The 13,253-nt window shown below is 34.3% G+C and overlaps 1 long non-coding RNA gene across 1 annotated transcript; it reads left to right on the top strand.

Annotated features, from left to right (window-relative positions):
- The first annotated feature begins 3,104 nt into the window (after positions 1-3,104).
- LOC311429914 lies at positions 3,105-11,359 on the top strand. Its single transcript, XR_014688469.1, has 4 exons — positions 3,105-3,212; positions 6,210-6,234; positions 7,503-7,878; positions 7,912-11,359. It is a non-coding gene; the product is annotated as an uncharacterized lncRNA (long non-coding RNA).
- The last annotated feature ends 1,894 nt before the right edge of the window (positions 11,360-13,253 follow it).

Below are 13,253 nucleotides of genomic sequence, written 5' to 3'. Positions count from 1 at the left end.
GATCTTTTGTCTTAGAAATGTTTTATATAAAGATTATTATAAAATATGCAAATATGCCTTGAAAGAGCAGGAACTTTTTTTTTTCTTTTAAGGTTAGAACTATTAAATTTGATCCATTGTGTTTTTAAGTATTTCAGATAAGTATTTGTTTAAGTATTTCAGATAATACATATACATGATACTTTAAAGACACATATGAAGGTTATTTTACTTAGTTACAATTCTATGCAATATTTAAAATATGCTTTTAATAATTCAAGATTATAAAGACTTTCACCATTGTTAAAAAGAAAGTATCATTCAGCTTCTTGTATGGAACCAGAAAAGTATAGTAAAGTGGATCCCAGCCTTTTCCTTTGACGATAGTGAGCAGAGACTTCTGATGACAAATGAGAAATTGGAAATGTCAAACAGAGAAAATAAGTTTATGATGAAAAGCTTCCTATAAGCACATAAAGTGCATGGCTCACCAACCAGATGTTTTTGTCAAGTTCTCTCTCCTTGTGAAAATCCAAACTTGAAGATATTTCAAGAAAACTGAAAATTCTGGAAGCTTACATCAGTTGTCCAAGTAAATAAAAATAGATCTGCCAGGACTATCTGACTAGATGTTGAAACTTTAAAGAACCAGCCAGGATTTCAACCTACTGGTAATATGAGAAAATAATTGGGTGGAACTTCAGATTCCCAATATAAAACCAATTGCCATCCATCCTTACTCTATAGATATCACTCTACCTAGAAGCAGCTCAAAGTGAACTCTGATTTTATTAAAGCTTCATCTGCTTTTTTTTCTTGGCCCCAATACTGGGGCATAGAAAGCACAGTACCTCGGATCTATTTTTAAGAACAGAGAGGAGACACAGCCTGCCCTGTGCACTGTTGCTTTGAATCCCTTTGAAAGTTTGGTGCAGATGTGAGGTTAACTGTGTGGTTAGCAGAATTTCTGATACAATTATTGATTGCCTTAAAAGTGCTAAGATGTCATATTTTGTATACAACTCTTACTGGAATTTCTAAAGGTATACATGAATTCTTTCATTGAAACACTAGGCTGACCCCTGTTAGGATTAAACCTTTTGTTATTTATTTAGCCACCAAGGAAAGCAGCTTAAAATACAGCCTTTAATCTCCTCGTTCCATGGTCTGACACTTCTAGAGTAGAATTTAAAAACAACAGCAACAAAAGCATTAATCACTAGCTAGTTATGGTTTTATTTGGTTGTTAAGGGGGACAATATATCCTCCTTGGTCCAGCCTTGGAAGCCATTCCTTGCTCATGCTTACAGACATTAATGACCTTCCTCCCCAACAGGTATCACAAATTCATGTAATATGAGACATACAGATAACATTATAATAAGTGTCATAAAACTATCTTAGGTAAAATGTTATTTTAGTTAGTTATTATGGTTATTATAGTTATTAAATATTAATTGACAATTTGATGGCATCTGCATCATTATGTTCAGTCACTGCTGCAGTCTTCATTGCCAGAATACTTAGTATTGCAAAGTATTAGCACAAGACATAGCTTCAAAGCTAATATATATGTATTCACAAATATTTTCTTTAATCTAAATCTTCAGCTTTTAGTGAGAAAATTTTCAGCTGCAATTTCTCTGTCATATTATTATTTATAATTTGTCATCTTTTGTTAGATATTTTAATTTCCCACTGCAAGAAAACAAAAAGAAATAAACTAGAACTACATAACAGGAATCTCTGCTTAAGTGTACCTGAATCTGTGATTCAAAGCAGGGATTTTCTTTAAGTGTATTTGAACCAAGTCTTTTGTTGGTTTTCTTTTGATCAGACATAGAAACTTTGTGAAGAATTATTCTGGAAGAGACACAGTTCTGTTTACATTCTATTCTGTTTACAGTTTTTACAGAATAATACTTAGTATAGAAAAATACTTTGGTACTTCTCTAGTCCTTTTCCTTAGACAATTTAATTTCAACCACTTTTTATGGAACACTTCTTGGATATAGGATCCATCTTACTGGTCAAAATAAAATATTCCATGCTCCTCAAATAGTTTATACACAATTATTCATTATTTTAATTAAAATATATTGAATAAAGAATATTGAACTACTCCTAAGTACATGCATAACTTCAAGAAAAGCTAGGAAAAAAAAAAATATATATATATATATATTTAACAAATTTAACAAATAGAGAAACTTAAGTGAAGCAGAAACCTGTTCTGAGGCATTCTCTGGGTAGAAAAACAAGCCAAATTAATTCAATAAGGTATTTGTTGATTCATTCAATACACTTGGAAGGCCAACATTTCTAAAAATAATTTGAATTTTTATGTTATTCAGTCTGAAAAATGTTTATCACCTGAAAGTCAGGCTAATTTTAATTTTATATCATCAATCCAGAAACTTAGTTAATACAATAATATATAGTAATAGTTAATACAATTTCATTTGCAAATCTTATCTGTCTCTCTTGGTTATCAATATATCTTTCAGTCTGGTACACTAATGAGAGGAGAAAAAACAAACCAAAAACAAACAAACAAACAAAAAAACACAAACAAACAGGTAATTAATATCTTTTGGACATTACCCAAGAAGAAAAGAAATACTTCCAAGCCAATATAATTACATTAATATAAACTCATATGCTTCTTCTTCAAAACTAAGTGGAATGAGCAATTTCCCTCCCCCAACTAGAATATATTAAGTAAAGCCTCTTTAAGAGAAAGGAAGCCTAGGAGGAAGGAATACTTTTGTCATGTGCAGCAGATGATGTGATATAGATGCAAATTGTGTTACAATTCACAGTTAAAGATTTTCTTTTTTCTTTGAGTGGCTCACAATCAAAAAGACGGGTACTTTCACTCATTCTACTCTCTGAGGTTTGCATTCTGATGCAGGACACTTGCAGCACCTGAACAGCTTCAGTACAGTTCAGTGGTTTGTTTATTTGTTGAGAATATCAGCTACAGCACTTATTGCCAGGTTTGTGATCTTGACAAAGTTGAACAAGATGATAACATTTGTTGGAGCTGTGGGTGCCAGAGGGAAATCAAATAAAAGTTAATAAGTGATACACACCAGCGAAAAACATTATTACAGTTTGAAGTTCTGGTGTTGCTCCTGCTGGTGCAATCAAATCTCAACCTAAAGGCAGTAAAAGCTACAAAGGGCAATTCTTTGGAAATGCAACTTCAGTACTTGGTAGCTAGATGCCATGTAAGTGTAAGACACTATTGAAATATCTGTGATTGTAAAAACTGTATTGCACTAGGAGTGGATCTATGAAGAAGCGTATGTTGCCTCAGCAAGCCATTACACTACAATAGTGTTGTAGTGTAATGGCATAAAATGCATGTATGCATGTATGTAGACTTTTGTAGAGGAAAGTCTCTTACACACTAAATCTATAATGTAGGTGTTTGTTTTTCATTTATTGGTGGTGTGGTTGTTGTTGTTGCAGTTGTTGGATTAGTGTTTTTTTTTTCTCTTTTGCAAACATTTCTTCATGTAATTGAACACATATGGAAGTGTTTAAACAGGTGATATAAGCTGAGAGTTTGGTAAATAATTTTGTCCATTTGCATCCTCTCCTTCTGATACTCACATTGCTTGTAAACAGACTGTAGAATGAGAAATTGTCTTCTTGCTTTAAAAATTCTTTAGATATGTCACTCTTGGCATGTCACTAACTGAACAAAGCTTTGAGATCCTCATGATTAGAAAAAAATGTCTTGGGAATTTTTAAGAAATTCAGTGCCACTGACACAATATACATATTCTGTTCTTTGTTTTTCAAAAGTCCATTGGCAGCAAACACTGAGTACACTTGGGGCTAAAGACAACAGCGACCTTTACAGAAAGACAGCATTTTTAACTAGGAGATGGTATTGTTTTAGGACTATCTGGTAATACTGTTTTAGGACTATCTGATAATTTTGTCATTTGATGTTTTCATACAGTCATGTCCTGTTACAGAATTGCAAAGCAACAGTTAAAAGGTATTGGCGTTTTTTGTGCTATGTGAACATATTGTATCAATACGTTTCATGACTTTTAGTGAATAACTTCATAACTTCTAGTGAAGTGACACTGGTTTTCAAATTTTCCATTAACACCTAGTTAAAGATATGTTTAAAACTCAGTTGTCTTCATGCTTTCAGGTAGCGAAAGATCATTGTACATTAAGTAGTATGTTTGACAATTGTAATGGCAGTATTATAAGGAAAAAGCATTGCCTTTCATAATACCTGATGATGAATTCTCACCTACAAATTCATGCACAAAACACACAAAATTATTATTATGCTGCTATTGAGAGATTATTTTATATCTTACATAGGATACTTTAATTTGTAATTCTTAACAGAAAGTGAATTAACAGAGCCATAAAGTATTAAGCTTTCTATGCCAGAGAATTTCCAGCACCAGTAGTTGAAGCATAGTACCACAGAAATAGCAGGAATCTTGAAATCCAAGAACACAGGTCTCACATTCATTTGCAGGATCCATTTCTGAGTAGTATTTGAAAAATGTGTCAAGGCCAATATTTGGTGTTTATTAATATGTTTTTCTTTATATGAGATGTATTTTCCCTTGCAGTGTTTTCATAATCAAAGCATATTTTGCAATGCATTCTTGATGCTTACTCTTTCTTTACTACTGCAATTAATTCTATTTTGGAAAACAAATGTTGAATTTCATTATGTATCCTTGTTGTAGAATGGTTATAGCATTTGTATATCAGTTTTTCAAGTGCTTATTTGGAAATTTGGTGGGTTTTGTTGTTGATATTTTGTTTTTCATTAAAATTTGAGTTCATATTTTCATTCTGGGTTGTTAAGTATATATGCATACATGAAAATTGTCCATTTCATTAGAAATTATAGAGAAACTTATTCTTCCTGTAAGATGCAGGAAAATAAGAGCCTTTTTAATGTTCCAGACTTAATTTAGTTTCCTTGTTGCTGTTGAAGCCATTTTGTATAAATTTAAGATTAGAGGAAAGGTCAGCAATACAAAAAAATAATGTACTTGTAAGAAATACACACATTATTACAGAGAACATTTAAATACTCTACAATTTGGCCAAGTTAGAATCACTGGATATTAAGAGTGTTAGCTGATGAGAAACCCTTCTAATAAGATACCTTTGGTAAGATTTCAAAAGAAGGCACTGGAAACATTGGCACATAAAACAGCTTTAGGACTTAAAACATCAGTGTCATGGCTATTGATTATCCTAGCCTGTCACCTTGACCATATTAACCTTGGTTTGATTTTTTATTCTGGTTTGTCAAACATAATATGTTTGCTTTCTGTCGTGGTTTAACCCGGCCGGCAGCTAAACACCACGCAGCCGTTCGCTCACCCTCCCCCCTCCCTCTCTGGGATGGGGGAGAGAAATGGAAAGTGAAGCCTGTGAGTTGAGATAAAGACAGTTTAATAAGACAGGAAAATAATAATAATAATAATAATAATAATAATAGTAGTAGTAGTAGTAATAACAATAGTAATAATAGTAGTAGTAATAATAATAATAATAATAAATTAATAATAATAATACAATGATGATAATAGTACTACTACTAATAATATGTACAAACAAGTGATGCACAATGCAATTGCTCACCACCCGCTGACCGATGCCCAGCCTAACCCCAAGCAGTCCGGCCCCGTCCCCCTGGCTAGCCACCCCTATATATTGTTTAGCATGACGTCAGATGGTATGGAATACGCCTTTGGCTAGTTTGGGTCACCTGTCCTGGGTCTGTCCCCTCCCAGCTCTTACTGCACCCCCAGCCTGCCTGTTGGCAGGACAGAGCAAAAGGCTGAGATGTCCTTGGCTTGGTATAAGCACTGCTCTGCAACAATTAAAACATCGGGGTGTTATCAGCACTCTTCTCATCCTAAGCCAAAACACAGCATTCCACCAGCTACTAGGAAGAAAATTAATTCTGTTCTAACTGAAACCAGGACACTTTCATATTCAAAACACTTTAGACTACCCTCTAACACTCTGTCAAGCTATGAGTTACTAAATCTCAACAAGATAATGCAACCTCAGTAACAGCTCATTTCGGAGCCTATAACAAATATAAACTTGATATTATTTTAAGCTCTTTGTTAAAGTGTGCTTTTAAGGTCTATAACAACCAAATCCATCTCCAACTTATTATAGTTGTTATTCACTTGCTATATTTTCATCTCTCCCAGATCAAGATTGGTAATGGAAATCTCTGTGAGTATCTGGAACTATTTGTGAGTATTCTTTCTAAAACTCCTCCTTTGTCAAGATGGCTGCAATATCTTGAAGTTGATCATTTCTGAGCCTACTATGTTCATCAGCAATTTTTGTTTCCTTGGAGACCTGTATGTATTTATCTTTTGACTCCTGTTTTAAAATTTGATTTTATGGGTCCTGGCCATATGAGTATCAAAAAAATCTGGACACATAAAAACTTCATGCATAGTTCATCTCACTGAAAGGAAAGTTTATGGAGTCCCCCACTTGTTAATGAAATATTAATTTTCTTTGGATCAATATTGTATTTAATTTCAGTCACATCCCTTACTATCATTCTTTAAAGAAGACATACTTAAATAATGTTGACAAAAGTATAATAAATGCTTAATTACACTAATAGATGGCCATAGTAGCTTAGGTATTAAAAATCTGAAAACTTGAGCATTTTAGGTTGTATACTGGATGTGGTTAAACATTCACACTAAAATATATAAACATCATGTCTTTTAGCTTTGCTTGGGATGGTTCTGTACGTTTATGTTAATTTGTTATTCACTTGGAATCTATGTTATTTTTGGATTTACTTTAGGAGTTAAAACAGCTAACTGTGTTTACTAGAAGCAGAATATTTCTTTTCATATGATGTAGATCTTAGAAGTGGTAACAAAGAGAGTTACAGAATGAACGCTTCAGTCCAGACTTACCAGTCTTAACTTGCTCTAAAAATCTTGCAGTCTTTATAGCAGTGTTCTTTAAAATGTTATTTGAAGGAAAGAAAAAAAAGTTGGTTTGTCCTGAAAAATATTGGTTTGTAATAAAATAAATTGGTACTGCCTTGACAGATTTTGAAAGGCAAGTTTCAATAATATTGTCAGTGGTTTTGCTGTGTTGGGGAGTTTCATTATTTGGGGATTGTTTGTTGATGGATGTTATGACAATTTAGCTTTTTGCTCATCACTATTACGTTGAAGATATCTGATTTTATACTAATAACACCTTTCCAATTAACTATATTTTACCCAGTCAATTCTAGTCAACTGAGGTTTGCACAACTCCCATTTGAAGTTGCTTAGTAGTTGCTTTTTTTGAAATCTTTGTTGCTATAGCAGCAAGTTTAGAAACAGGCTAGTTCCAAAATGTGGGAATATATAAAAGCTAAAAAAAGGTTTCATCTTTTAAGATATGCATTCCAAACACAATTAATCTATTAATTGCTGTTTTGTTTTGTTTTGTTTGTTTGTTTGTTTGTTTTTCTGCTATAGAATCCTGCCATAAAGCAGAAGTTTTGTCATCACTGCACCACAGGGACAGTGCCAATATATGTTTCTCTCAGTGGCATTGGTCAACCAGCAAGAAATCATGGACATCGTTGCTAAGCACAGCTGATGGGCCTTGAGTGAACTTATTTGTCTGGTCTCTTGTGGCACACAGTATCTGAAGAAGGAAGAGGTTGGATCCTTTTTCAGACATATCACTGAGGATTAACAGACAAACTGTTCATAAGTTATTTGATTTCTGCTTTACGGGTCTAACCTACAACTCAGCAGGAGTCTTGCCACTGGAATCACTATCTATATTCAGTGCGCACACATGCACAGAGGCCACACATGCTCTGGTCCCTACCAGATGATGAAATTTGTCCTGTGCCACTCCTTTATTTGAGCAGTGAAGCTGCAGTGCCACTCCTTTATTTGAGCAGTGAAGCTGCAGTGCAGAGTGCTACATCATTGCTTGACAGAGATGTTAGTGTTGGTGGACAAAACCTAATTTATGTACAGTGGGTTATACCTTTATTCTCTGCGGTGTCTTGTACAGTGTCTTATTAAGGTTATTATCTAAACTTACACAGGACAAGAGGAATCTTTCTACTGACCTCTTGATGAGCACAGTCACTCTCATCTGGAATTTTTTCACACTTGAGAATTTCCCCCAAAATATTCCCCCCAAGTGTGGTGGTTTTACCGTGCTGGGCAGCTAAACCCCACAACCGCTCTCTCACTCCCCCTCCTTTAGATGAGGAGAGGGAGAAGTAAGGCAAAGAACAACTCACAGGTTGAGATAAGGATAATTTAATTAAAGGGAAATAATAATAACAATTAAATAAAGACTACCATGAACTAAACAATTTAACTAAGGGGAAATAAAAAGGGAAAGGGGAAAAGGGAGGGGAAAAGGGAAAAAAAATAAAAAGGGAGGAAAACAAACAAATAAAATAAATGAAGGCTATATGGAAGTGCAGAGGAAAGAAATTACTCTCTACTTCCCACAAATGAGCGATGATTGACCACGTCCTTGAAGCAGGGCCTCAACACATGCAGCCGGTGTTCAAGAGGAGGACCATCGTTTTCCCAACGAGAGCCCACCCCTCCCCTCTTCTTCCTGTTTCCACCTTTTATTGCTGAGTGTGACATCACATGGTATGGAATATCCCTTTGATTGGTTTAGGTCAGCTGCCCTAGTGATGTTTCTCTCCTCACTTTTTGCCCACCCCCTAGGAGGGTTAGAGAAAGGCCCAATGCTGTGCCACTGCTGCTCAGCAGTAGACACAACACTGGTGTGATAACACTGCTGTTCCAGCTACAAGTACAGAGTACGGCACTGTATGGGCTGCTGCCGGGAAAGTTAACATTCCAGCCAGACCCAGTACACCAAGGTACAGTTCTGTACCTTGGAATACTTATATGTTATACTTATACATATATATCTTCAGAACGTAAATTTCATGGCGTATAAGGATGTGTCAGTAATTAAAATCCACACTTAATTCCTCAAATAAATCAGTAATAGCAAAATAGCTAAAATATCTACACTCTTACAGAAAATACACAGGGATTATTTTGTAGGCCTGAAGTAGATTTTAAATTTGTTAAGTGCTTTAACAAAGCACTTAATCTTGAAGTATTTGAATTGCACATTTAATGGTATCATTTTAGAGTAAATAGCAATTTTTATGCATCAAATAATTCCATACAAGCTGTAATCCTATGGCTTTGTCCGGGCTTAGTTTTCTAGTCTCTTACTAATGGCACTATTGTAAAATTCCAGGGAAACATTCTACTTTGTTACTTGAAGGATTTTTCCAACACTGACGATATTTCTGGAACATGTCTAAGACAACCTTCATTCAAGGAACAGCAGTAGCATTTGATAAAATCATATTAACAGGGAAAAAAAAAAAAAAAAAAAAAGTGTCTGCAATGGGATGGACATTATCATATCATTTTGGAAAAATAAATCACTTCTGCCTCATTGATGATTTCAGAGGGAGTTAATATAATCTTTTAGTAATGACATATTAAACATTACTCCTTATTTTCAACTGAAGCTCATCTATGAGCATTTCTTTCCCTATATGTAAAGGTGACAATTACTTTTTGTTATTGTTGTTAACAAATGTTCACCATTTGGTGAATGTTTTGGTGAACATTCACCAAATAGTGAACATTTGTTAACAACACAGACTATCTTCACCACAGACTTTACAGGAAAGTGAATATACTGTAACAGGGATTTGTAGGCAGAGTAATGGGAAATTAACAAACTGTGATTAAGTCCTTTTTCTTAGGTTTCCTATCATAATCGGACATAACTTCTGAATTGGAAATTTGAAATTCAACAGTTCATAAATTGGATGTTATGTAATATAAGTATTGCCAGCATCATCTATCATCTGTCAAAAGCTGAAGAGGTGAAATTTGTTGTGCAGACCCAGTGCTGATGAGCAAAATCAACATTAGCTGTGGGAAAAGTTTTTCTGGCTAGACTCAGGAGATATATACTAGGGGTGTGAACAGCAGAGATGTCATGCTCAGCTTGAATCATCCTGGGAGATGGCTGCAATTGGCCAGCCAAAAATAACCTTCCTGGGGCCCAGGGAAAAGCTGTTAATGCAGAAGAGGAGTCCCATTAAACAACAACCTTCTCTGCTTTTGTACCTGAGGATGTTCGGTAGTAACTTGTTCATTTTTACCAAAAGCTCCCTGGTAAGGTACATGGAACATATCACTGCCCTCACTGACTTAATTCATTTGAAAGTGCCTCACTATTTACTAAACAGTCAGTGACTCATATAAGTTGGTTAGAGTTGAAATGTGTGTGATAATGTCCTACCCTGAAGTATATATTTTGTTTGTTTGTTTTTTTGTGTGTTTGTTTGTTTGTTTTCCCTCATACACTGATAAGCAATGATAAAATCCAATTATTAAGTTGGGAGCACTGTTGTAAGAATAGATAAGAGCAGATTGTTTATAAATGTTTTGTCCTTTTACCAGGAAATTGAATTTTGACAGTGAAAAATTGACATTTTATGAAATTGAGGTCTAGCCAGATCTGATATGCTCACTGAATAAGATGGAAGAAATGCATTTAATGCATAAACAATTTATTTTATTTTAATATTGATCAATAGATATTAATTTTGAATAAGGGGTGAGGGACTAGGTTTTGGGAGGAGGCTTAATATGTACTAAGGTTGCATTCTAAGTTTATATTGAAAACTGCATTAAACTTTTTGAACGTAAAGCAAATACAAATATATGTATGGATTAAAAACTATTTTAATCATATTATATAATATTATATTGCATTCTTATTAGGAGTCTATATATGCAGCTGTTAATTGCATAATTCATGAATCTTTTGAAAATTAAGACAAGTTCCAGAACCTCATTATGTATCCTTTAGTACTAATGTTTTTTATGAGATATTTAATTATTCCATCTGTGGCTCAAATATATTGTATAGTCACAGTCCACACACAACGACAAGACACCACAAAATATGTATTAAGCTAACGTTTAGAAAATCTCAAAAGCTTTCACAATTCAGTATAAATGAATAAAAAAAAAAAAAAAAAAAAAAAAAAAAAAGAAAAAGAGAGACTCTGAATAGCTTCTGGCATCCAGCCTGACTATTCAAATCTTCTGTGTCTCAAAATCTGTGCATCAAATACTGTGAGAACTGTTTGTAGGTTTTTGTCATTCTGTCCAGCCTTAACTAGATGGTGGTAGAACAAGGACACAAAGCATTTACAAAATACATAGAAATTAAATGGAAAATAAATCTAATATTTTCAAATCTACCCTGACAGTTTCCTAGTCAGTTCAAGCAAAAGGAATAAAGTAAGTTGCACTTCTGTTTTACTAGAATCATCCAATTAGCTCCCATGAAGATCAATTTGGGTTCAAATGTCTGCTGCAATTTTTAGCAAATATATTAAATAAATATACCTACTTATCCTGTGGAAAAAGGAAAATAACAACAACAAAAACACAGCAGTGTTGTTCTCTTTTAAAATCTGGATGCAGCATAATGTCCAAAAGCACATAAGCAATAATAGATTTTACAGTAGTAAAAACTTCAGCAAGTCAGTTCATAAATTTGTCATGTCCTGGTAAGTGTATTTCATGCAGTCTATAGACTATGTAATACATATGCTTCAAAGCTAGGACATCTGTTGCAAATTTACATATGTGAGGTAGTTTGCCAAACTACCCAGCAGAGACATAAGCACACCTGCTCAAACAAGTTAGAAGCATTACAAATGTGTGAACTTGACCTAGGCTTTATGAAACAGCAACAGCGATTTCATAATGTTACAAGAAAAATATATGAAATGTCAGCCGTGTCTGCTGACATTTATCTACTATTTATTGATTGATGAACACATTTGCTTGATTTAATATTCACAACCAATGCCAAGAAACTTACGCTTCCTTACAGAAGCCCAATTCCAAAAATGGAAACTTTATAAAAAGTCCCTTGTTTTTGAAGTAAACCAGAAATTCTGCTATTACATGGCACATCTCAGTGATTTTTTTGAACAGGATGGTATTGTAAGAGAGAAGAATAATGAGACAAGCTTAATGAACTAGAAAATACAAGCTGAAGCCAACAGGATTCAGTGTTGGCTGTATTCCCACTGGATCGGGCTCTGTGTGAAGGGACAGCCACAGTGGGGAATAAGACCTCATGTCTAATCTAGTCTCACATAATGGGACCTCTATTAGCTGCTCTAATGAAAGATATGTCTATACAGTGTTTTTGCAAGCAGATGTGAATTTGCTCTGCCAGTTTACTAACCTGCCTGGAAGCTGTGTGTGTCAGACAATGAACCTTAGCTAATGCACATTGTTTCTCATTGCAGCTTATTAGCTCAGATTTGACCATATCTAGTGTATCTACATCATTTCTGATTTGGAAGTGGCTGTCTTCCAGCTGGCTTTACGTGTGGGCAGTTGTCGTCACTGTGTTCAACTGCATCTGAGCTTAAAATGCAGTGTAGACTTCAGTGTTTAAGAAAAAGTCATAGGTGGAAATATGCTGAAAAATAAGGTTTGATACCTTACTAACAGACCATTCAAACAGGAAAAAAAAAAAAAAAAAAAAAAAAGAAAAAAGAAAAACATGAGAAATTTTATTTGTGTGATGAACAACACATATCATAGCAACTTCCAAAGAAGAAAAGCTTTATGAGGATAGATTCTCAAGGACAAAAAATCTGAACTTCTAGCAATACATGTATTCTTACAGCTTTAGAAGTGAGATGACAGACATAACAACACATTATAAAATGGAGTGTTATTTCTTGACTAGAAAAAACACTGTTGTTTTTCTGAGTGCTAGCAAGCTAGGTTTCCAGATCTTCTGCAGAACCATGAAGGCTTAAAGGTGGGGGTGATATAAATATATATATATATATATATATAAATATTCTTTCCTTCAGGGCTCTGCATGAGAATCATATATATATGAGGAAAGAATAAGGATCCTTCTCTACCAGATTAATCTTGATGACAGATAAAGAGGACTCACAATATGGTTTCCTAGGAAGGTTTTCCTACTGATGAGCTATGTCATCAGGGTATGGCAATCTAGTGCACCATGCTCCTAAAGAAGATGAAATTTCTGAAGAGGAATCTATGAGATGAGCTATTGGTGCGGCCTGGCTGGCACAACATCACAAAGTAGGCAGTACAATGCTTTTGTTTAGTATGAAGTAAAAATCAATAATG

The sequence above is a fragment of the Aythya ferina genome (genome assembly GCF_964211825.1).
Source record: "Aythya ferina genome assembly, chromosome: 1".
Lineage (NCBI taxonomy): Eukaryota > Metazoa > Chordata > Aves > Anseriformes > Anatidae > Aythya > Aythya ferina.
This window is presented reverse-complemented; position numbering and strand designations above follow the sequence as displayed.